The sequence below is a fragment of the Rhyacophila brunnea genome, unplaced genomic scaffold (genome assembly GCF_057557595.1).
Source record: "Rhyacophila brunnea isolate RB1 unplaced genomic scaffold, BYU_Rbru_1.0 scaffold_22, whole genome shotgun sequence".
NCBI lineage: Eukaryota > Metazoa > Arthropoda > Insecta > Trichoptera > Rhyacophilidae > Rhyacophila > Rhyacophila brunnea.
The window spans coordinates 17,322,041-17,349,495 of record NW_028232882.1 but is presented as its reverse complement, the minus strand read 5'-3'; the positions used below and the strand labels follow the sequence as shown (position 1 = coordinate 17,349,495).

Genomic DNA, 27,455 nt, shown 5'->3' with positions numbered 1-27,455 from the left:
ACTTACGCACCAACATTACTATATGAGTCCATAAATTTAAATTTTCAGAAAAGTGCAATTGTTTGAATTCGGTTACTTTGACAAATAAATTAAAATCTATAATCTTGTGTTGAGAAATGGCTTGATCAGAAAGCCAATATCACAATATGGCGTCGTTGAGTTGACAGGAAAGCTGTATGTTATCTCTTCTTTATGTGCTATATCTGTGCGAAGGTTTTGACATTTTTCAAGTTCTAACTAAACTAAACAGAGATGGAGTGCTGAGCTCATACCAGTTTCTGCGATTAATGGGTCAGTACATTAATTTTCTACCAGGGTCTCGTTTAAGCCGCGTTGACACGGTCGAAGTACAATCCAAGTGCACTTGGACCGAGTGCCATCCAAGTGTACTCGTATGAGACATCTTCATACTAATTATTCCTATCCAAGCTACTTGGACCGCGTCCTACTCATCCAAGTTAGCTTGGATAGGAATAATTAGTATGAAGCTGTCACTTGGATGGAACTCGATCCAAGTGTACTTGGATCGTACTTGGACCGTGTCAACGCGGCTTTACCGGAAATCTTCTCCTAAATAATTGTGACGCGGACATTGATATCTCTCAGGATACCACATTAAGCGGCCAAAATATGTCAAATTTATAGTATTTACTTGTTGATTGATTGCATTGATTATTAATTGTTTGGTCTTTTTCCTCCTCGAAATAATCCTGACAATCTGATATGTATGATTCTGAGACTTTTCCATGTTATGTATGATATAGGTCATAGGATTACTGTTATTTAACAAAACTAATTACTTGTCTAGAAACAAATTTAATTGTCAACGTTTTACAAAATCTTTGTCAGCGAACAAACAATGCGACATTGAAAATTTCCCCTGAAGGAAAGCGACATGAATATAAAATATACTGTCAACATATTTTACAATAAAGAAACGTCTTTTATTTGTTCAGTTTCATCAAAATAATAATATGTGACTCTGTTTTTAACGTACGTATTTTTATATTATTTTTAAAGAATGCCATTTTCTTTTTCGCGTTAGGCATTTTCGTTGTTTATTAAAAACGTCAGATTTCTTTTAGCATATACGTACTGCTCGAGACGCAGAAGACCGTGAGGGGCCGATACAGGAGACTTGCGAGAAACGCATTACCATCACATCACGTGAGCTCACGGTAAGCTTACGCCATGTTTTTTTAAACTTGGTATTTAACATGTGCCCAGACAGATGCTCCAATCCTATCACATTTTGTACCGAAAACGAATAGTACCTACTCAGAAATAATGGGAACTGAAATATCTAACGGGTAAGGCGATAGCAGGTAACCGACTCGAGTAAGGAAGAACCGGGATAAACTTACACACGTGTCAAGAATGCGTTGTACGTCGAATACTGAAAACTGCTCTCGATTTATGCATTTACGCTCATTTAATGTTGGTGTATTTATTACACACACTATTGCACGTGCATAATGCATGATTCATTTTCGTAGGACACTCACACATTCAAAAACCCTGCATCAATATGCATTGAATATAGCCTATCGGTATTCTATTTATTATCTGTTCTGTGGTACCTACCTATCAGTTGGATAATTCTGTCAAAATGTATCAGCACCACACCACCAACCTCAGGCGTGCTAGAACGTTTTTTTTTATTTCTTGCAAGTTTACACGTAATCTAACGTATATTTTGTTTTAGCGGTTTGGAATGGAGCTACAAATGACAGGTTATTGACACAAAAATTTTGTACGTTGTCATTTATTAACATTGAATGTTCTGGTGATTCTGGCGCATGAGCTGACGTGACATGTGGAAAATCATTTTTCACAATATTATTTGCAGAAAAAACATTCATAGATCATACATATTAGAAATGAACAGATAGATCCGAGCAATAAATTATAGTATTTTACATTTTTGGTAGAATTAAAATTATATTATAGTACATACAATACTATAATTTTACCCCAAATATAATTTGTACACCTTTATTTTATATTATAATCATAATAATGGGCCATAACCTCATTCTTTATGTAAAATCACATGTTGTTTTTCAACATGTGTTTGGAATGTTTGGATCTAATTAGTCGAGCAAGTGGCTAACAATCAGTGTTGCCATATTTTGAAAGTGGAATTATAGTACAGAGCCTCCAAAATTATAGTATTTGGAGATAAAATATAGTACGCGTTGTCATCTGTTGAAAATGAAAATTTTCCCAATTTTTCATAGTCGGCGGCTCGTTTTTATTAGGAAAAATATTTCGTCGCAGGCCGCAGGTTCCCGATTTTTCATAGTCGGCTTGTTTTTTTTAGGAAAAAATTTTCGTCGCGGGCCGCAGGTTCCCGATTTTTCGTAGTCGGCTTGTTTTTTTTGTGAAAAATATTTCGCCGCGGGCCGCAGATTTCCAAATTTTCGAAGACCACTCGATTGCGAAATGACAAATGCAGAATTATAGTACTTTTATATAAAATTATAGTACGATTTTCAAAATTATAGTATTTTGGGCGTACTATACCTATTTTATATCGTACATAGTACGCGGACCAAAATTATAGTACAAATACTATAATTATAGTACGGTTGGCAACACTACTAACAATTAACATCCATTTCTCGTAAAAATAACAAAAAATCATCTGTTAATAAAATATTTTCCTTAGGGCCCCTGTTAAAGTAGAGGGGCTTCAAAAATTGCACTCACCCCTTTTGCAGGGGGTGGGCACGGGTAATAATCTTATGGTGTCAGCATCAGTGACCTCACTAATCGATCCTTGGTCACTATGCTCCCCAAGACAAGGAAGAAAGAATTTCAAATACTATTTCTATATACGTGAAACAGATTACATATCACTTGCGTTTTTTAATATTGCCCGTGCAGCCATCTAGCGGTCGAATGTCTAATTAAAATAACATTTACTTCATAAATGCATTTTGTAGACTTTTTTAAAGCCTTAAGTTTAATGCGCTATCTAGCAGAGGCACCTAGCGGAAAAATACGAAGCTTGTAATTTTGAGACATTTAAAGTGTTTTAAATAATAAATACGTAGGTATCCAAAAACATTAAAAAGGCATAAGTAATATTATTTTTTATTTAAAGTCAAAGATAACCTACATGTGATGTTTATTAATAACTTTTAGTTTATTTATTAAGTTTTCTCTAGTATTTCGAAAAGATTTTCGACTAATTCATAGTTTTAATATTTATTTTAAAAAACATCGATTTTCATAAAAAAACAATACTGTATACCTAAGTGTAATTTGAAATCCTTTGTATTTATATCAAATTTAATTTCGGTATGGTCACAATAGTGTTGCTCGATTTCATATAAATTATTTTCTTGCACCTGGAGGCCGGAGGCACTGGCTGATTTTTAGCCCCAACGATAAAAAATAAAATAAACTAGGTACTTACCAACACATATACATACTTACTAAAAACAAGTTAAAGTTGAAAACATCTTGTTAGGTATGATTTGGGTAATATTAACTTTTTTATTTTACGATTAGATTTTGAACTGTCTCTAGGCCTTAAAATCTTCTGATGAATCGATCGCGTCATCTGCGTCAAAGAAAATCGCCGTTGCTTACACCGTAAGGTGTAATGTCTCTGTTCCATTGACACGTAAGTTTGACGATATTAACAGTCTTCGGATCTTTTTTTCGCGTGGAGCCCGCGGACTGCGGACTTTTAAGCCCGCGAGCCAGGAGTACATGTTTGATATTTTACTTACCAAATTGTCAGAATTCGTCCGTCAGCCACTACGTGAGTTCAATCTAACACAAATACGCAATCATTCGGAGCGAAAAATGTTATTTTATTTGAATTTATGAAATTCTTAAAAGAAAACGTAAAATTTGTGTTGATTTCACTCTCATAACATTATTTTATGTAAATTGTAAATCTACATGTGAAAAAAAAACAGTTTCTCAGGGCTGTCGGAAAAGGTTAGGGGCTGTCCATGACGTCACAGAATTTTGGTTATTTTTACCCCCCCCCCCCACTATCGTCACATAACCTTTTACCACCCGGTATATATTATGTAATAAATAAAAGTTAAAAAACAGTAAGAAAAGATATTATATTATTTGTATTATTAAGTATATAAATTTATCCTTACTTTGCGTCTTCACATTTTCTCTGACCCCACTCCTCCCTAGAGCGTCATATATGGATGGCCTCTTACGATATGTTTAACTATTGCAACTTCAAAGCTCGACTTTTTAGACGTTTGTTGATCGTTAGTACCAGAGCATAGAGTATAGACAAATCGGACAACATTTTGTACTCGGACTTTTGACTCGTGTGAAACATTCTTCTTTTTCGTTACTTACCTACCTACCGTTAAAAAAATCAATTTTGCGCCGCGGCCTGATTATATAAACCTTTGGGACCATGTGGGTTGGTCCTGAGATCTCTTTAGTAGTGTCACTATTGAATTGGAGATTCGATGCGTGTTCGAATACAACACTGTCTTCCGCATTAATAATAACAGCATCATGCTCGTAAAAGCAGTAAAGATGTCAATCATTATTTTTTAATTGATGTCGTACAATAAAGAGAGCCATATGGTGGGTAAAGTGACGTATTTTTTGTAAGTGCGTTTTACCAGAAGTATGGGCTTAAGTGCTTTTTAACTCTGAGACAAAGTATACAAGGAGTGCTTGTCTTGAGATAACAGTGTAATAAAATAAAAACTACGGCAGTAAGTAATTGTGTTAAAAAAATATGCGCCGTTTTAACTTAGCAAGTAGTCAAGAGTGGGATTCAGAGTCGTGATTTATCTGGTAAATTGTACGCAAGACTACAAAATCACCGAAATTATTTTAGGTACATAGTTCGCAGTGGCGTGCGGCCTATAGATGCTGTAGATGAGGAGCATGCCCAGAAGTAATGTAATAATTTTATGAATGCATTTGGTAAATCGTAATTATCTTTACTAGGTAGGTACTTGTAAAGGTTCTAAATTAAATCTATATATTACGTAAATATTTTAAGAATATATCGATAAGAACAATCGATTGGGAAAGGACCGAGATTGAGAGAGAGAGACCGGCCACATTATGAGAGGACAAAAATACAGCATTCCCCAACTTGTCATTCAAGGAAAGATCAATGGTAAGCGTAGCAGAGGTCGGTGCCGCGTTTCATGGCTTAAGAACCTCCGTGATTGGTACGAGTGTAGCTGCACTGAACTGTTCCGGGTAGCAGACGACAAAGCCATGATCGCCTTGATGGTGGCCGACCTCCGCTAGGGGATGGCACAATAAGAAGAAGACCAGAACTACCACCATGTAACACAAGACACCATATTACGTCATTGGCAACCCGCTAAAATTCACAAAACCTGAAATCCGTAGAAAATGGTAGGTATAATTGTTTACAAAATAGTTTTTCAATATCACATTTCATCAAACTCGTCTATCATTTTTTCTACAAATCATAATAAGTTATATGAGATGTCCCCCTCTATTAGGGCTCAGACACAGATCACTGTAGTTACAACGCATTAACGCATATCTTACTTGCTTCCAAATGCATCCGATTAGAATCTTCAGTTGGATAAAAAAAAATCCAATTTCGAATCAAATGGGTCCTGAGTAATGTTGAGTACCAAAATCACGCTGCTCGAAGCGTCGTCGATCGACGGGCGAGAAGCAATTATTTAATAACAGAGAACTCATTGTTTAATTTTATTGCGTGTCCGATATTTCGCTGGTAGAATAATGTCATCGTGAATATTAATTACAAGCCCCGAAATAATATAATATTTTTATTGCTTTGTTATGAGAGGCGCTGTAATAATAATTATTTTGTGCTGCTTGAGCCGCTTATTACATAGGTGAAGGGTGATGCGCGGGTGGGAGGGGGCCTACTCAGTAGTGAGCGCGTCGAGCGCTTTCTTGGTGGGCTTTATGCCTAAGGCATAAAGCCCATTGACGCAGCGAGTGCGGCGCTCGCGCAAAATTTCTACAAGTGGCGCGTAAATCATCGAAAATACAACGTCATCAAATACGCCAGCGCACACTGGACTTGACGATGCCTTGTGCCCCGCCTGCCGCATGAGTCACCGTTTTTCGCTTCTCAGCGATACGATTTAATGAAAATACAAATAAGTCCATTCATTGAACACGGCTACCAAAATCACGCTGCTCGAAGCGTCGTCGTTCGACGGGCGAGAAGTCATTATTTAATAACAGAGAAGTCATTGTTTAATTTTATTCCGTGTCCTATATTTCGCTGGTTGAATAATGTCGTCGTAAATATTAATTACAAGCCCTGAAATAATACAATATTTTTATTGCTTTGTTATGAGAGACGCTGTAATAATAATTATTTTGTGCTGCTTGGGCCGCTTATTACATAGGTGAAGGGTAATGCGCGGCAAGAGACGTGTGATTATGGTTATGAATAAACGCTTCATACGCCGACTTCGCCCGCTCGACGCGTTCTATGGGCACTATTGCTAACGTTACGGCATGACGCCATATATCTATATGCACGTAGGGATTACAATACAGGTACCAGTATTCAATTATTTATCGATACCGAAAGACCGTTTAAAAATCCAAAATACCGGTATTTTCGGTATTAAGAAAGCATACACGGATATGTACTTACTAATGTGTTGTATATTAAATTTAGTGTATTAGTTTTATGCTGCCAAAACGCAAATATATTGACTGAAACGAACAAAAGTTAAACAACATTAAAACAAAATCCCTCAAATATACTTATAAAATAAATTGTCGCGATGAATTAACATATTTCGAAAAAGAAAACATTCGTGGTAAATATTTCCAATTATTCTATAACTATTGATACAACATTGATAGAACATCCAACAAACGTTAAATTTCACAGAGATTTTTCTGTACCCCGGGACTTATAGTATTTATAAAAATTAGTAGTTTTAAAATATTACGATCTATACATATTTACAAAGGTCAACATAATAAATGTAGGTAGGTACTTTAGGTTGCTATAAAATAGATTTTAAAGTTATATTTATTCATAGGTACCTACTTATTTTTCTACAAGTACTTAATATGTTTTGACTTATACCGGTATTCAATAAGAAATACCGACATACGGTATTGATATACATATTCATTCGGTATTGCAATCCCTATATACACGACCCCCAATAGATAAAAACAAAACAATAACTAGAATTATTATTTGAAATGGGAAAGAGCTATTTCAATTATTGTCTATTCCGTTTTATGTAATGAAACGAAATGGTCGTCATTGAGTAGCCAATTATCTGGATAAACGGCCAATTATCCGGATATGGTGCAATTTTAATAGAAAGCGAGAGGTGCCAGGTTTTTTTACTACTTTTGTACAAATTTGACTCGAATTTCTGTAGCATTAGATTCACAAATAGATTAAAATGTTTTGTCAAACGCCAAGCATATCATTAAATTTGATTAAACACGCTTTCAAGTAAGTAACTTTAATCTATCTTGTTCAAAGATAAGTTTCAAGTATTGCTTAATAATTAAAATTTTATTATAAGTGGAGTTTTAATACGAATACAAAAAAAAAACGAAATAATACGCACTAGTCTTAATACGAGTTAATACTCTTAATGGCTTTCAAAAAATATATATCGACACTGTCAATTTTCTGATTACAACAGAATCCATTAATCAAATCATTTGACAGTTTTGTAATAACTATGAAAAAAAGGCGCCATCTTTTCATGAAAATGCGAAATTAATTCGAAACTCGAAGCCTATCTGCTTTCGCGTAGCTGTAAAAATGCCTGCAACAAAGGGACGCCTTTATAGAAAATTTCTCGATGAATTGACACTTTCCATTAAGAATTTAATAAGCGAGGAGTACGTATTATAGAAGCAGTATCACAAAACACAAAGTCCACCTGGTGTTTAGACACCAGTCCAACATGGTATAATCTTCAATAGGTATATTGGCTTCCATAATATTATTGTTTTGTAAGAAAGTATATATTTTCCATGGTTGATTTATGAGATTCGAAAAGTGTATGAAGAAAACTGGGTGTAAGGATACTATATTTTCTCTAAATTTGAAAGAACTCAGACGGTAGTTATTGGCAATTATTCGCAAAAGTGACAGTTGGATCGATAGCTTAATGGATAGAACAATCGACCGAAAAGTGAAAAACATATTAAGTTCCTATATCACATGGTCAATTTTAGGATTTTGTAGGAATTTTTGTGGACAGCATAGCTTAATATTGAAATTACACGCGACAGCAGCTATAAATAAATGATTAGCTTAACTGAAATGGCATAACGCATAGTTATTAGTTATTCGCTGTTAAATTTTTTGCAACCTAAAAAAATAGGTAAATTACCATTCAATTCCATTCGATACAAAAAATAAGTTCAAGACGTTCACACCATGGCATGAAAAATATATTTTAAAACATTAACATAATGAAAACAGTGAAAAAATAAAGTAAAGTAAAAATTATAATTTCATAATTAATATAAGTAAACAGTATCTTAAGAGAATAGATTGTCTCTTTCGTATTTATAACATAAGGTTCGTCTTACTAAACTCACCCACTCAAGTGGAATATATCAAAATCCGTAGTAATTTGATTGAACACGGCTATTGTCTTTCCAATTTGTATTAACAATTGACGCTTAGTTCTACACGTTGGCAGAATAAACGTTAAAAATTAAATGTACTTATTGTAAAATAATCAATGAAATACTTAATATTATGTAAGAGAATGAGTTCACATGAATAAAGCTGATAGGGATATTAAAGTGTAGGTGAATATTTTCTGTCCAACACTGATAACTGGGGAGAGACAAGTCTGTTGTGGAAGAAGAGTTTCTCAGTTGTCGTAATAAATTTATGCTTAATCGTGATCGGTCATGGGTGACAGACAGCCTGGAGTTCTGTACATTTTGATGTTTTTTTTTTGTAGCATTGCTGCATTGAAATAGATTCGAACCTAAACCCCTATGATTAGTAGTCATACGGAATAATGAAAAGGGAAAAAAACATTGAATTACTCCCCCGTAATACTGCGTAGTTTTTGTTGTTGTCTGAATAAACTTCTAAAACCTAGGTAGACATTGTACTTTCAGGTCCCAGTGGCGTGCAGAATAATGATTACAGAAGGTATCTATAATTTTGAAAATCAATTAAAGCAATATGTCCTTTATACCTTCATACAGTAAGTTATTTTCCACCTATAATGTTTGAGGCTTTCACGGTTGTTTTTTTATCGTAGTAGATTTTTGGGTTTCCGCCGTGTGTCCTTCTTCCTTCTTTACTCGACGTTTCGGGCTCGTTGCAGAGGCCATTATCATATCATCTCTTGATAAGAAGGACACACGGTGGAAACCCAAAAATCTACTACGATATTTTCCACCTATTTTTTAATTTGTAAAACCTTGGAGAAGCCCTGTCTGGATGACACATGAGATCCAAAGGGGTAAATTACAAAAGAGACTTATTAATCAGTAAGTAGTGACATACTTCAGCAGAATGCCATCTTTCAGGCTACACATGCTATGTGTGACCACAAATTTCAAATAAAAAATTTCATTACTTAATGTATTTTATTATATCTACAATGGGTAGGAACAAATTCTGATATATAGGTACCTACATGCAGAGATGTTCAAAAAATGTTAGCGGCGCAGGCGAAAATTTGGTTCTTGTTCGATCCTAAGAGGATCATAATATGGGCCTCCACGGAGTGGAGATTGTATTAACAGATTTTTTTTACGAGAAATCGATATAAGCTACTTGCTCAACCTTTAGATCAATTAGATCCATGCCCTGACTCCAAACACAAATTGAAGAACAATGTGTAGACATTAGAAGCCGACGCTTATGCCACTCGGCCTAACCTAACTAGAAGTCAATATTTTCAAGGAAGTTAGCGATAATTAGGTAGCCAATATTTTAGCAAAAAATTGTTATTTACTAAACTTCAGATACCTACACGAGTTATCTTAATACGTCTTGTAGTCTGCCTGAGGTGGTCTAAGTCCACCTTGCCTGCAGAGCCACAAAAGTGGGACACAAGAACTCAGACACACGAGCAGTAGGTACATCGAACACGCCACCGCAAACTGTCAGTGCGTAATACAATACTATTGCGTTTCTACCTACCACAAATCTAAGTATTTTGTCTGGCCAGATATCAAACGGACTACTGATAAGAAGATCGATCTAGCCTGCATGTTATATGTCGTCACGCCCCGTCTGTTTCTGAATTGCCGGACGTGTGCCTTGGCTCTAAGGAATTTCAAGGTGTGAAGAATTGGACATATCCTCGGAGTATTTTATGTAATCTAATTTCGTTTATAATTCAATAAAATGAAATTTCTCGAAATTGTACTTGCTATATGTTAAGAAATTTGCCGACAACTAGAAACTTATTAATCCATGCTTTATCATATTGACTACCAATAACTTAAATTATGGCGGTTAATTTTTTATTATAAACAATTTTAATTTTAGCATATTTCAACAATGAATATGAAGTTGAGATGAACTAAACGGAATACAGTCGAACTTGGTTATTACGAGATTTACGATATTAAGATGGGACCGACTGAATTTGCTCGTTCTAAGCGTTACTCGTAATATCAGAGAATACGTATTTTTAAATGAGCAGACACATACTACAAAAAGTCGAAAATAAAAAAATCTGAAAACCATCGTAAAAATCCCCGAAACAAGCATGGCATTCATAAACTACAAAAGATCTTGTTTATTGTACCTACTGACTTCAAAAACCTTAGATTTTTTACTTATTTCAATCATACGCGAGGATACTTTTTCAATATTGTCGGCGAAAACACCAATTAGGTAGGTATTTAGACACTTAACTAGTGTCATAATCGTAATCCGATTCCGGCGGCATCCTGTCCGGTCGGGTTTTATTGCTTAGGGTCGTAATATTTTTTAATTATTTTTAGCTCGGTATAACCGATAAGTAGCTCGTTATGAAAGTGAATAAATGTATGGAGAATAATATCATAAACCAAAATGTCAACGAATGTTTCCTCGTTATATCCGAGACTTCGCTATATCCGTGATCGTAATAACCGAGTGGACTGTATTTATAACAGACGAGATAAAATCCACGCCACTGATATTACACACAAAATAAAAATACAGTCTTTTGGGTCGTCTGAATTCTATTGACGGTTCACAGGTAACATCCATTATGCGGGATACAGTCTCCGAAAAGTCGCATTCAATTCAACTATTGTATAGAAAACACTCAAGCTTTGTGATTTGGATATATAGCCAATACAGGGTGTTTTGAAACATAATTTATTGATAGAATATTTTATTATTGACATAGTTTAACTGATTGTTATATAATTTAGTGGAGGTTAGGGAATCCAATCAATCGTGTCTCTAGTTATAGTATGCAAAACCTTCTAGTATTGTACAGCAGTATCTTCTGAGAGTATCGCTAAATAAACGGCATTTTTCGCGCATTTTATTGAATTTTAAATTAGATTTATAATCATATTATGCAGGTAGGTGCTCTACCCATCCAACCCGGATAACTGTTATACAGTTAAATATTTAAATAGAGTTGATACTTGCGGGATGCTGAACATCGTTTGATTTAGTCGGTTGGCTTACCTGGAAAAAAGAAAAGATATACGTTAGAATTATATTATTTATTTATTTAAGAATACAAAACATTGTGGACATAACAAATCTAAATTCAAGACGTACACAACATGAGATTTACATTATAAGTCAAACATTACCCTCACAAGAGAGAAGAGAATATAGAAAAAGAAATATATATATAATAACAATAATAATAACAAAAAAAATAAATAATCAAAACATACTTAAGTATAATTTAATACAGAACAATATAATTTTTGAGAACGGAAAATATACAATTTTATAGAGAAAAATACAGTTTCAAAAATAAAATGCAAAGTACATCATTGAAAATGTCTATGTCTTTAGGGAGCGCATTTACTAGTCTTGCACCTCTCGCTAATGGTGCCTGATAGGCTTGACGCGAGGAAACGGTTCCAATCCAGAATATGTAGGTAAGGTAGATATAGTAACAACAGATTATAAACATAATATAGGAATACATATTTTTCAGTGTACCACGCATATTATTACCTTATTATTACCTATTATTACCTATCACAAGCAAAAACCTCACAACTGAAAAGCAAAGTTCCCTCTATTTTACCACGTTTTTATTAGCTCGTATTCTTATTTATCCAGTACAAATTTTTTCTTGTTTGTCTAAGATTTGTATTGGACGATTGAAGATTTTTAAGTAACTTCCCGACTAGCTAGACATTTGAAACTTTTAGAATATATCAGAGCACGACGACAATGCATTCTTTTAATACTTTATGCCATCTTTAAGCAGAATTGAATTCATTTTCAGTTAATTCTGTTTTGTATGGAAAGTTATTTCGCACTATTATTGGTTGCTAAGGGGGTCCTAGCAACTAAATTATTAATATATACGTGCGTTACTATGGAAATCAATATGAAATGTCAAAATGACATTTCAGTATTCTATATTTATTCAGTATTTCTATCAAGTACAAAAAAAAGTATTTATTAATACATATAATTGCCAAGTTTATATGATTCAACAGAAAATTTAAAAACGTGGTATACCCATACAAAGTTCTTTTTATCTTGTAATTATTTTTCTATCGTGTGTACGGAATGGAGGTATAGTATCTATTTATTTCTCATCGCTATTTTCAAATGACACTATTACCGTTCTAAAGTGATTTCGCTGTGGTCGCAATGCCAGAAGTCATTCTTCTACCAAAGTGTGGACTGTATGGGCATAGGGAATGTACGCGGAAACGATGAGACGTGGTACAAGCAGTTCTCATATGAGATTCCGTAGCGAACTGCATTCGATCATCATCCACTACGGTGGGTGAACAGTGCGAGACATGCATTTCGCAGCGTGTAGTTATCGATGGATAAAACTAGTTACCGTGTCTATGCGCAGGGTATATTTGTTCTTCATCGAGCGCTCGTAACTGGGGGATAGTGAATGACCCGGATAATTTGACTGTCGGATAGCCTTCTCCACGACTTGGCTCTATCCAACTCGGCATTTAGCGACACGCAGAGCCTGCGATAGTAGGAAACCCGTGTCATTCTTGATTTTCTTCCATCTGGAGGAGCTATATTCATCGTCTTCTCCAACCTTCCACCTAACCAAATATAATAATGATTTTTTTTCAAGTTGTTATTTTTCCTACGGGCAAATTTTTTAAGAATTCGGTGACCGCAAAAAGTTGGTACTTACGTACGTTTGTCCATCCACGAGACTCTCAGAATCCGGCTCAAGCGGTTGTCAAGCAGACCGCAGGGTAAAACAATGAACAAACAATTACAATATTACGAAACTGGCCGGTTGTTTCTGAATAGGGCAGTTTGTGAACACACTGTCAGTTTATTACAGAGCATTATCCAATGGCTGGTTGCGTTCACTTTTTGAAAGGCTTCGTCTTGATTGTTGCACCGGTGCGATGCACCAAATGCAGCGCGATGCAAACGGAGGTTTAAATAATTACACAAAAGCAATGAAAAAAACGTTCATAAATATTATAAAATACACAAATAAAAGAATTTAATATTACAACATGGCATCGTTCTATTGTACACAATGAATACAACTTCGCAGTTCAACACAGTTTTTTTAAATAAAAAAAAAACAAATCGATGTTTATAATGTAATAAATGAACGAGACAGAATAAGTCAGAATGAATCAACAATTTATTTTAAAAACATAGTTGCGATTTTACGCGGTTGCTATTCTAAATAACGGTTCCTTGTATAAAAACTATTTAGTAGCGCCTGTAAACGTGCATCGATTCACTGCCAGTAATAGCGTGTAAATTAAAGTGTGACGATAATAACTGTTTATTTTACAAAAATGTTAATTGTCGCGCCAATCTCATTTTTCAATTGCCTGTGAGACGCGTTAGTTTTTGACTTTTGGTTTTCTGTTCTGCGCGGTGGTTCGTATTTTTCTGATAGGTTTGCTGTGCATGCGCACATATTGCCTAAATTGCAACTATCGCTTGAAAATTCAAAGGCTGCTAAACTTTTCTGATCCATACATGCAATCTTGCAACTTGCACGATTATACGTGTTTACACTTGCATTTTATTGTTATGGTCACGACAATACGTACTGCCAGCAGTAAATTCATGCACGCGTAAACGGGCTTTACGCTTGTAACGATAATGCAAGTTTTTTTTACGAAAACTACGTCTCAACGTAGGTAGGTCAGCAATCACTCGGAAAAGATGTCCAAAAAAGTATACCACTGTGTAGTAAACAAGGGATTCCCGTGACAGTAAATATCACTTTAAAAATGGAATTTAATCCCGGTCGAACCCTCAAGGTCGGCGAGACGGGTGTGGGAAAGCAGGTTTCGATAACTGCGTTCCGACAGCCATTTTACGCGCATTACTCCGAGAGGTCTCAGCCGATATGGATGTTATGCGTTGCACTTCGTAAATCATTCAATTATTCAATAAACTAAAAGGTAAAAGACCAAAGAACCGTCGACGTTTCGTTAACATCCACGAGTGAACCATTGAAACGTTTTTTGCAACCTCAATTGCCGAGTAAACCTAATGATCTTATAATGTGAAATGATTTGCAAAGTAAATCAATAGCATTAGAAAAAAGATTATCAGCTACACCAGTGCAGTCGTGTGAAGGGTAAGCAGGGCGTGCACTGATTTATATTATACATGGCGGTAAATAAAGGAAAGAAGCACAAGAATAATTTTTGATAGAAAATTTCTTATAAGTAGAGTTTTGTTCACCTATAGCGCTGATAGGGTGTCATTTCTTTGAACGCCAATAACCAATAACTATTCAAAGATAGGCGTCAAGAGATAATATATGGAGTGATCAAGATCCAGATGGTAGAACCAAAGCTAATAATTATATAATAGTTATTAGGTAACCATATAACTGTATATTCATACGAGAAGGCCACCTCAATATTATGTCCATACAAATAATGTACCATAGTGAATTATTTAAAATCTAATATGTATGTGCATTTCAAGTGTTGTGGCCGGAAACGACACCTCAAGCGATTTACGGACGCATCCTGTGTTTTCAATTTAATGCAGGTCTTGACCCCGAAAAATATTCAACATAACAAAATAACGCTGGATATCCTAAATTGTTAATTCTGCTTAAATTGTTATTAATGAATCAATACGTTTTATATTGACATAATAATATGTAAATTATTGTCATACAATAGCCACATTGTGAATCCAACTCATAACAGTGAGTGATTTTCGGAAGGAAGTACAATTAATAGGTACACGTTGCAGAAGGTGTTAGTTATTTAATAAAAGTATATTAAACCCTGAATATAATGCCACGTCCACACTGGCAACAAGTTGCTGGCAACCTCATTAATCATAATTATCGTAAAATCTAACGAGGTTGCCAGCAACTTGTTGCCAGTGTGGACCTGGCATAAATCCAAAATAGATAAAAAAAATCATATCTACAATTATGTAGGTATAATTGATGGCATACAGATGAAGGTTTTTTGGTTCTTGTTTATTTAGTCATTTAATGGAAGACAGCGGCAAACAAATTTTGAAAATAGCCGATATACTGGATTATATTAAATTTGTTAGGTTCGGTTAGGTTTTCATTCTTGAATTTATGAATTTTGCCGATGTTCCCGCCTAGCTTTCAGTAAACAGGCTTGTACCAAGGTTTCTTTTATTACTTAATTTTTAAAAGGCTTCGAATTTGGAAACCTTCTGTTTCATACAATTTGGTAATCGGTGAAAATATCCGTAGAGGTGACACTTCATAATATCTTAAACAAATTAATTATAAATCCAGTGTTCGATTACAACAGCCTACGGGTGCATATGTGTTTATGTATCTACGGGTCTAGGACGATTTGGCGCCGGGACAACTGGACGCCACGCAATTCGAAATTAAATAGACGTTAGGTACTTATAGGTACGTAATATGTAATATTATTATTTATATTTAAATTATTATAAGTATTATGATTTAACAGTTGGTGAGAATTCAAATATGCACACGTAAATAATGATTTAATTGTGCACATGTTTAAGTTCCAACGAAAAAAAACTTTACTTTATTTTACTTATATAAAACCTTGGGCATGGTAATTCTCAATGTGCAATAAAAAAAACATTATGTTAAGATTAAAATGAATTAAAAATACTAAGTAGTAGACTGATTAAAACTGATTAAAATTCTTCGTCTACGATCTGTATACTTGTCTACGACAGTGCGGCGTCCAATTGTCCTGGCGTCCAGGGGCTTTATGTTAGAACTTGCGAGTTGTAGTCGCCCGGTCGACATGACGTCATATGAAATCATTGTGACGTACTACCGGAGTGATAATAGCATTCGAGAATATAACGCTACTAAAATAGTGGCGTTATGCATTGTCCCCATACACAAATAGGTGTTTCAGCATAATAATATCTATGGTGAGCCGTGTGCGTTGGACGGCTTGCCTCGAGCGTGTATTGGCTGACGTCACAATTACGTCATGTCGTCGGGTGACTTTATATAACTAGTTAGAATATAGGGCTGCAGTTATCCCATTCCCGTATCTATAACGCGCATGTATATACCTAGTGTTGAGTATTAATTAATGTAATACTAAACACTGTTAAATACGTATAGGTACCTAATAAGAGCAATTCATAACAATGTTATACATCCAGAAAATCCAGCTGGGCTGAAGCTTTTGTGTTTCGATCCTCGAATAAATCATTGTTTGAATATAGGTCGTTATTGACCTTTATAGCTGGCGACTTATAGCCTCCTTTATCACAGTCCAAACACGGCAACCATCTTTTAGTTCTGCGTCGGTTTCTATTCTAGAATGAAATAGAATAAGAGAACTTTACGAGCTTCAACGAATTCATTTTTCTATTCTGATCAGATGAATGCACTTTAGTAGAGTGACCATAGTTCTGCTAGCCAATGTTAAGTAATTCTTCTGATATATTCAGTGATAATTATTTTTATATCACTGTAAGATAAAAAAAAACATATACTGACGTCATGTGAGAAAAGGAATCGGTAAGTTTTTTTATTTTTTAATTTTAGTAGAAGGGATGAGAAATTTTAATAGATGAAAAAAACACCATTAAAATTATTAGATACAATTAATTTATTGAAAAAAGTGGTATAACACTACAGAATTTATTATGCCGGGAGCACAAAATTAATGGGAACTGAAATACCTTAAGGGTGTGGAGTAACAGGCAACTGATCTCGAGTGTGGAACAATGTGGGATAAACTTAAACACGTGTCGAGAATACGTCATTCTAAACGTGTCCTTCGTTCTGACAACTGCTTTCGGCGTATGCACTGACGCTCATTCAATATTGGTGAATTGGAAGGTTGCAACACACACTATTGCACTTCTATAATATGTGTTTCATTTTCGTAGGACACTCGCATATTCAAAACCCTGCTTCAAAATATCATGCATATAGCCTATCGCAATTCTATTTATTAATCTGTTCTATGATGCCAACAAACCACATTACCTACATAAATCGATCTCTAATACTTATATAAATGATATTTTTTTTATCTAAACTGCGACAGACATATCATATCTCGTCTAATAGACAAAAACATTTCGTCTATTATATAATTATGTATGACGACAATCTCTTTAAAAATTTTGAAAACAAGGAAAAAAATATTCAAAGAAGAAAAGATCGGCCTTCGGCTAGAAATACTATGAATAATAAAATATCAAGAAAATAATTGTAATTTTTAAACTTTTTAAATATAATTCTTAAAAACCATGTTTTTCATTTTTTCCCGATGATAAACTGTTCGGCACGTCACAGTCTAAAAAAAATATTTGAGAAATTTTGGCACGCGTGCATAAAAAAGTTCGCCAACCCTAATATATACCAATTAAATCAATGCCAAATCAAGAAAATAGTCAATCATTTTTAACAATTTGAAGATAAAAAAATTAATTACTAGAGATTATTAGAGAAGCTTAATTTTGTTTCCACATTATTTATGGGCAATCATTACTCGAATCATTGATACACTACTGGATGAATCATATTCTTCTTAAAATGACGCCCGATTTTCAGCGACTCAGCCAGTGTTAAAACTTACTGTTTTAATATCAGCGGACTTTACTCGATATAAGCTCACTTAATATTTGTCTCGAAAACGACCTGGCAATAATTATGAGTAAGCCCGATCTAGCTTGCATCTTACTCTAACTAATAGTCAGCGCATGACGACTTGCTCTGTCCGCTCAGACATGAATTTTTGGTAGCTTGCAAGCTTTGGGTTGCAGCACCCTTAGGGTCACTATTCCAAGAACGCAAATTTAGTTTTACAGCCAGGGCAATACGGGTGAAATTCGGTAATCCATGTTAACGGTCTTAACGCATTATACCTACAAGGAAATATTATAAGACGATATTCGTAATATCTTCTTTTGTGGTACATTTTTAAAATTACACTTGTATGGGAACTCCTCATCTAGTAGTATATCAATGACTCGAATCGACTAGAATTAAAATGATAAACCCGGGATTTCTGGGTTCGATTCCCGGCCAGGACACAATATTTATGTGTATTTCTCAAAGCCTGGGTGCTTGTGATTGTTCAAAATTACTAACAATCACCTTGTACGAAAAAGCAAGGACATGGTTATTAATAATTCTAAAAAAAAAAAGTATGATTTCCTACTGATGAAACATTATATAGGTATATTTTAAACATTCGTCATTTTCTTTTTCGTGAAAGAGAATTCTGTTAAGTAAATGTTATATCTCAATTATTGATAGTTCGTATTTTAATTAATATGCCCTTTTAAACCGTAATCGAATCGACAAAATACAATATAACGGTAAAAAGCTGTGACAGGATGTCGGTGTGGCTAAATCCGTAAAATTTCAAAAAAATCGAATAGTTCTATGTTGATTACGACACGCTTTTGTTTTGTTATACATATATTGTAATAACGTACCTCTATGAATTCACTCAAAAAATTTAGATGACTTCAAATGTTTCGCCGATGAATTGGGTTGGGAATCACATTTATATTTAATCACCTGTTCCGTGGTCACCCCAGTCACACGTGAAAAAAAATACCTGTGATTCTTTCAAGTCGATAATAGCTGTCTCCTGCCATTGGCGTTTGATCTTTTTGTAAAGAAGCGAGAATCGTTATTGTCTTCGACACAAAGTCAGGAACACAAAGACGTGTAGGTTACGTCTGGGAACAGTGAGAACCAATTCACAAAAACCATATATTATAAATAATTATAACGTTTGCGCCGTCTGCGTCACATAATCCACAGGCTGATGATGATGAAGTAAATTTATTGATAACTGAGGTGTTGAGGGTAGAAATAACGCAAAGGGTACACTTAGTTGAGAGTAACTACTTTAAAATGATATAGGTGGGTAGTATGGTATTTTCAATAGACGACCCCAATTTTGTTTTTGTTGGTTCAATTAATCTGTTCTATTAAAATTGTTCGCAGAGTAAAGCTAGGCTGAAGTGCTTTTGGACGCCTGAATAATGTCTTCAAAAGTGACCTTCCACTGTGCCTAAAGCGCAGTGTTCAACCAGTGTGTGCTTCCCGTGGTCACATATGCATGTGAAACGTGGACCCTAAGTAAAAGAGAGATCCAGAAACTTAGAGTAGCACAACGTGGTATGGAGAGATGCATGCTGGGCATAACGCGAAAGGACAAGAAGAGGAATGAGTGGATAAGGAAGCAGACGAGGGTTTGCGATGTAATAGAGGTTATTAAAAGCCTTAAATGGAGATGGGCTGGACACACAGCTCGAAGAAGAGACAATCGTTGGACGAATCTAGTCATCCAGTGGTATACAAGAAGTACAAAACGTCCGCAAGGTAGACCTAGAGGCTGCTGAATCTGCTGAAGCTGCTGAAGGCTGCTGATCGATGAAATGATCTGCGGAAGTACGTGACAACGCTATGCACTGAGGACTGAGAGAAGTGGAAGCAGCTTGAAGAGGCCTTCATCCAGCAGTGGATAGATTCAGGCCGATGATGATGATGATGATTAATCTGAAATTATCGCCAATTGATTCTTCGTGGTAGGTTACCAAATAGAAATGTAAAAATAAAATTATGTCGATCTACTTTTCGGGATAACGACAATTTAGCAAATATTTTACTACTTCGGCATGTGCAGTGTGGTAAGATATGGGTTATGTCCGCGAGCATTGGCTAATAAGCCCTACGTAAATTCCACATTTCACTACGACTAATCATGTGGGCTTTTCACCTCAACACGAAAGTAGCGGTTATCTGGTCTATAATACATAAAATGGTTCTGTGAAATAGTATATATTAATAGTACTAAGCAGTAAGCAGGAATGTCCAACGCGTCGATTGCGGAATAACTTTGAGGCGATCTCACCTTCATATTCACTTGTAATACCTATAATATGATTTCAATTAGATTTGTAAGGAGAAGATCTCGTCTAACCTCGTCTTACCACTTACGGATGTGGTGCAGGGATGAGAGAAAGAGAAGATATGAATCCCCGCGCTTTAAACCGACGCGAAGTCTTCATTTACCGTCACGCAGTTGGCTCTTTATACAGTAGAAGAATAGTGTGATGTGTGATGATGATTGCTGGGTGCCCATAAGAAGACCAAAACATGATTATCTCGAAGAATGGGAAATTGAGTAATTTTCTTTGTTATGTTGAAGTGTTGCTGTTTAATTTGTAACACCTTCGTGTTTGTTCTCAGCCAAATATACTATTATATATGTTCAAGTTGACGAATGATAATAGGCGAATACTTATCGTAGATCTGGTCAGTTTTGCTACTGAGTAGATCACAGCCAGGGAATACAAAATGAATGGGTATGGGACAGGGAACTCAGAAATAACGGGAACTGAAATACATAACGGGTAAAGCGAAGCAGGTAACCGACTGCGAGTAAGGAAGAATCCGGGCTAAACTTACACGCGTGTCGAGAATACGTTTTACCTCGAATACTGAAAACTGCTCTCGGTTTATGCATTTACGCTCATTTAATGTTGGTGTATTACACACACTATTGCACGTGCATAATGCGTGCTTCATTTTTCGTAGGACACTCACACATTCAAAATACTGCATCAACATGTGGCGTATTGAATATAGCCTATCGATATTCTATTTATTATCTGTTCTGTGGTATGGGATCTGGTTTACCCTAATATGTTATTTTAAATAGTTACGTCAATAATTGTAACATAATAAAATGCATGAAAGCTTTTCACATACATGTAATGACCATTCAATGTCAGTCGACAGTCGGCGCGCTTTGTTTAAGTAGGTTTTATGACCTGGCCGTCATAAAGTACCCTGCTTCAAAACCTTGGTCCGTGGCGATGACTTTTACATTTCTATATTATTATTATGTTCTGATATCACAACCTACCTACTTGAAGTTGGACAAGCCTGTTATATAATATAATCCATTGAGCCGTATGAGAATTTAATAATCTTTGGTAGTAGGAATATTCAAGAGAGTAATGAACTATTACTGCATTGCAAACGAGCTGAATTATATGGGAATTATAATAATTGATAATGCGATATGTTAATACCGGCATAGCGAAGGCTTCGGATTATGGCTGGAACGGTTGGAACTTTAAGGCTTTCCCGCTCGGCGCTCGGCCTAGTTACTGCAAAGACTTCGTAATACGTTGAAATTAACGAAGAGGCTTCGCAGATTGTATTTCCGCTATTTCGATTTTGTAATATTATAATCTTAAACTATCTATGAAATACTAGTATGTATTTATAGATAGTTTAATGTTGTAATAATATGGCGAGAAGGAATATCTTGTAAAATGAGTAAAACCAGCAGAACGTAATTCGTCACTGTTCTGGCAGAAAACACTAATTCGAAAAAATGACATATTGAGTTAGTACCAAAATGTTCCTTATTTCAAACTTTACCGTCTGGAAACCTTCTTAATAAATAAACAGTCTTTATTTTAAAGTCATCCTTTTTACGATTATTTAATAAACTCACATGATAGACCATTATTTCAAACATTTTAACAACTTCAAAGTCAAATTACTCAAAACTAGTATTCTCCAGTTAGTGTGTTCTGCCAGAATAGATACGGTATTCAATCAGAAGACAGTCTAAAGAGCTGAACATGGAAAGCCCTCAACAGATTAAAAACAAAGGTAGTGCTTACCCAAGAAATGAGTAAATAGGAGTTATCACTAGGGAGCGGATTAGTATGCAACAAAAAACATGATGATATGCATGCACCGCATGCACTTAAAATCAATAAAATATGCACCAAAACCGAAGAAATATGCAGTCAAAAATTGTCATTTTTTGTGGGAAAAAATTGTATATAGGTACCCACTTTACCCAGTATTACTGACAAAAATCGAATAACTAGCTAATAATTTTTCAATATAATACGACGTCAGAACATAAAAACACAAACAATGAATATAAAGTTAATCAATTACAATTTTCAAAATAATTTTTTCACAAGTACAAATAATTGAATAATAAATGCAATGCAAACCAAACATAACTTAAAAAACAAAAACGACACACTTAACTATTCCTAAATACTATTTTGTTTTTTGTCCGAAAAAAAATACAATATTTTTTTCAATAGGTATTATGCTCTGGCATTCAATTCCCCCCCCCCCCCCCCGTGCCCGAGTTGACTTCACTTTTTCTGATAAATCCACAGCTCGGAGTGTATCTAAACTATCTACCTTCCTAGTTATATTTCGATAAAATAATTTAAAAAAAATTAAAATTATAAATTCAAAAGCTCTAAAATATGCATTTATTTATGAAATATGCACTAATGTCTCAAATTTAATATGCCTTAACGTCTCAAATATGCATTTATATGCACAATAAAATTTTATTTTTGGATTCTGTCTTTCAAAACAGATTTCTATGCAACTCTCATAGCTGTGCATACACCCTAACAAAACATGCACTATATAAATCCGGGCCCTAGTTATCACCAGTGGCGTTGTGGGGTCGAGCGTTGCTTTTGATGATAACTTCTGGGATGATACCCTGTAGACATTGAAGACTTGATACGATGAAGGTGTATTATTGATATGCAATGACGCCCCGGAGAAGAGACAGGCCAAACGTCACACATTCTCTGCATAGATTGGAGCTACAGTTGGCTGTCGTATATCTGACTTACAGAGATGGAAAGCGACCATTTTCGATACATCAGGGTATTGTTGAAAGAAGACAGGACTTCGTATAGCTAAGGCGAATCCAATAAACAAGAATGTGGGTGGAAAACGGTTTAAATAAGACGGCGTACGGTTTACAATTATTATTATATAATTTATATAATTAAAATAACGTGGCCCACCCGGCAAGGTGCGAGCTCCGGCAGGTGACGTTACTATCAAATTTGTGTACTCTTCTAGTGCCGAGTGCCAGTGTGAACTTCTCGGAAATGGTTCACCGGCAGAACATTCAGGTAAAGTTATGTTACTTAGCACCTTACAGTTACTCGTTGATATTTATCAAACTAGGTACTTAAGAGCATACATCAGTGAAACGGCAAATAATTTTCAACAGTAGGTGAAACGAAATTTCGACAGTTGAGGTGTGAGCACGTCAATTTGTTTTGTGATGGCGTCGGAGGAATATATTCTTAAATGTGTAAAGATGACTAAAAAACGTTACCCAAGTACTTGAAATAGAAAACATGTCAATGAATATACTATTATTATTACTAATATAACAATAAACATAACATTAAATGGTCGCATGTTGAATTTTTATGCAAAATTATATTTCGTTCGGAACGCGTCATTTGCACAATCCAAGCGTCGCCTGGTCACGATCTTTTTAGAATTTAGACCATGCCTCAGCTGAAGTATAGCCTTAAATAAAAGATGTTCAAGTCGCTGCCAAATCCTTGTTGGCCAGCCAGCAGTTTCTGAAGCCGATTTCGACGTAAAGGGGTCAATTTTATTTTGCGGATGCTGCTTCATAATATATAAAGTTTTACCATAAAGTTTCGTCTTACGCACAACTGACAACATCACTACAACAAACTACCTGCGTCTTTTCAATACACTTTCCGAAGGTAAAATTCAATTCCATTATCATTCTTTTGGCAGGTTTCGGGTAAAAATGGAAAAGAAACCCTAAAAGGCCTTAAGCCCTAAAATAACATAACAAACTTCTATTCAAGAATATTAAAATTATACAGTCGGCAGGGCCAAGGTCGCGGCCTTTCATTTTTTCGTGGGTGGGACCCCAACTTACATCCTCCAGGGTTTGTCAACATGTCACAAAAATAAATAAATAAAATTATGGTATAAGTCGGTTATGGGGAAGCCAGGCGGGAACCGTGCTAATTCTATTATCATAGCCGATTTTGGCAAAATTCATGAATTCAAGAATGAAAACCTAACCTAACCTATCTTAACCTTAACTACCCAACCTAACAAATAATCTAGTATATCGGCTATTTTTAAAATGTGTTTGCCGCTGGCTTCCCCATAACCAACTTATACCAAAATTACTTTAGTGCCAAGCCTATCTGTTGCTCGTGTAAATACTACGAGTATATCCAATGACATTCCAACGCACTCATTACAGTAGCTAGCAAGTAAATTCGCGCATAGTGACATGTATAGGTAGACGTCACGCAATTTCCATTATGCGATATCACGCATCGGGAATTTATAGCAATATCACCTTTATTGTAATGGCGTTAGAACAGTGTTTCTAGTGTCAATCTTAATTTGAGCGAACCCGTTTGAACCGAACTATTCGGCAGACCGACAAAAAGCATCGGGAATTTATAGCAATATCATCTTTACTGTAATGGCGTTAGAACAGATAATGCCATTCGGCAGACCCGACAAAAAAGTGAGTGTCATTTTTTTTCCAGATGCTTCGTCCATATTAATGTCATTGAGTATATCTGATTGTTTATCTTAATAGCGACTCTTAATAATATAGGTAATGATAATTTTTGACGAAGCGATTAATTTTCTTACATGTAGGTACATTGGACGAATGCAATTCGCCGTCTACATTATTACAGTGAGCTGTTGTACCGGTAGTATGTGGCAGTGTAACATTGAGACCAAATTAATGACACATTCATTGTCTTGGAGTGTTTCCTTTAGGAGTACGAATTGAGTAAAAACGTACATGGTAACCTAATTTTTATCTATACATATAGGAAGGGACGTCCCTAGGCAAAGTGCCGCCCTTATGCAGACTTAGAATGCCGTCCCCTTTTATTTTAGTTAAACAATATTTGCGAATTCGTTAAGTAACTACTAACCTATTTTATTATTTATCTTCGGCTATCTTAAACATACAAATCACAGAACAGATAATAAATAGAATTCCAATAGGCTATATACCAATACAGTAAATTTTGACGCAATGTTTTAAATGTGTGAGTGTTCTACGAAAATGAACCACGCATTATAGATATACAATAGTGTGTGTAATACACCAATATTAAATGAGCGTCAATGCATAAACCGAGAGCAGTTGTCAGTATTCGACGTTATGGTGTAGATATTCTTGACATTTGTTTAAATTTATCCCGTATTCTTCCTTACTCGAGATCGGTTGCCTGCTTCACCTTACCCGTTAGGTATTTCAGCTCCCATTATTTCTGAGTTCCCAGATACAAATACACAATATTTTAAATTGACATAGATACACACCATCTACTGTAAATTAAAGCACTTACACAAAACCTACTCTCAAATATTGATGGTTTTAGGTACGTGGAGGTTTACAGCATAAATATATATTGCAGTGGGTATTACAATATAATAATAATTATGTTGTCAGGAGTTTCTATGCTTCGATTGTTTTCAAACTGACGTGTCAATATTTTAATGATGCGCCGCTCCTACGCAACGCGTGACCTGCCGGCTCCCACGGGACGTCACTGCTTATAGATAGTAAAAATGATTTATCTCTGGTTTAAATAAGCAATACATTTATAATTCCGGTTATCAATTGTACCAGGTCTAAAAAAACACATAAAGATTAGATTAGGTACAAAACAACTGTCACACAAGGGAAAGACAATAAAATACGTAAGTAAGTTAGAAATACAATAATATCGTATACTATATATATGTTTTCTTTTCTTTTGACTAGGGATTCCAATCCCGGGATCCCGAATCCCGGGATCCCGAGCTATTTTCGATACCTATGAATCTCGGGATTGATAAACATAATCCCGGGATTTCGGGATTGATTTTTTTATCAATTTTTATGGAACATAAAATAAAAGCGAAAATATAACAGAAAAAATACTTTTAATAAAAAATAACTACATTAGAAATAAAATGAGTTTGAATGAAGTGTGATTTTTATACCCATGTGTAAGTTGCCGATTCATTTTATTTTTTCACATAAATTATTAAAAACGAGAAAGATTGGAAAAAACAATGCTTCGCACTTTTAACAAAGTAATTCCACCATGATCTCATACGTTTTACGGCAATTTCATATTTGGCTGGCTAATTAGATTTATGAAGCGGAAGGCCATAAGTAGGTACGCCATGATTATTTGCTTTACTATTTTAAATTTCGCTAATCTACCAAGTCTTTACTATCAGAAACAGCAATCTTATTATTAAATTCACATTATAATTATTAATATTATTTATTCCATTAAACTTAAGTATTTGCAAGATTGAACATAGATATACAATATTAACAATAAATGTCTTAAATATTATAAATTATACTAGATTTTTTTTTGACCTATTTTATCAATGTTATGTGTAAATATAACATTTTTGTATTAACAGTGGAAAAAAATGCCAATCCCGGGATTGTCAAATTGTAATCCCGAAATCCCGGGATCAGAATTTTGGCTCGGGATTGGATTCCCTACTTTTGACCATGTCAGTGGAGATTTGTATTTACAGATTTTTGTTTCTACGAAAAATGAATATTAGCCACTTGCTCAACCTACTCGGTCCATACTCTGACTCCAAAAACAATATGTGTATTCGCCAGACCCATGATTCGAACCTGGGACCCACGACATGATAAGTCGATGCGTAAGCTGCCTATTAGTATCGGAGATAATCAAAAAAAAGAAGAAAAGATTTTCTGATTGATTGTGTCTATAAGTCTATAAGGGATGGATGAGTTAAAATAATATTGAGTAAAATAATATCGAAAATTGTGTAATATTGGTTCCTTATTATATTGGCGATGTTTAAAAAAACTCAATGTGTCAATACTATAATATGTAGTTATAGTATTTACTAGTATTGGCCACACAAGACTACTTGATAGTTGTTTTTATCGTAATTATAGAAAAGATATAATAATTCCAGCAGTTTTTAATCGAACCGGGGGTTTATGAC

At 35.0% G+C, this 27,455-nt stretch overlaps 1 non-coding gene across 1 annotated transcript; it reads right to left on the bottom strand.

The window, feature by feature from the left end:
* Positions 1–2,691: 2,691 nt before the first annotated feature.
* Positions 2,692–2,814, bottom strand: LOC147070114 (U4atac minor spliceosomal RNA). The gene has a single exon (XR_015071059.1). It is a non-coding gene; the product is annotated as a U4atac minor spliceosomal RNA (small nuclear RNA).
* Between the last annotated feature and the right edge of the window lie 24,641 nt (positions 2,815–27,455).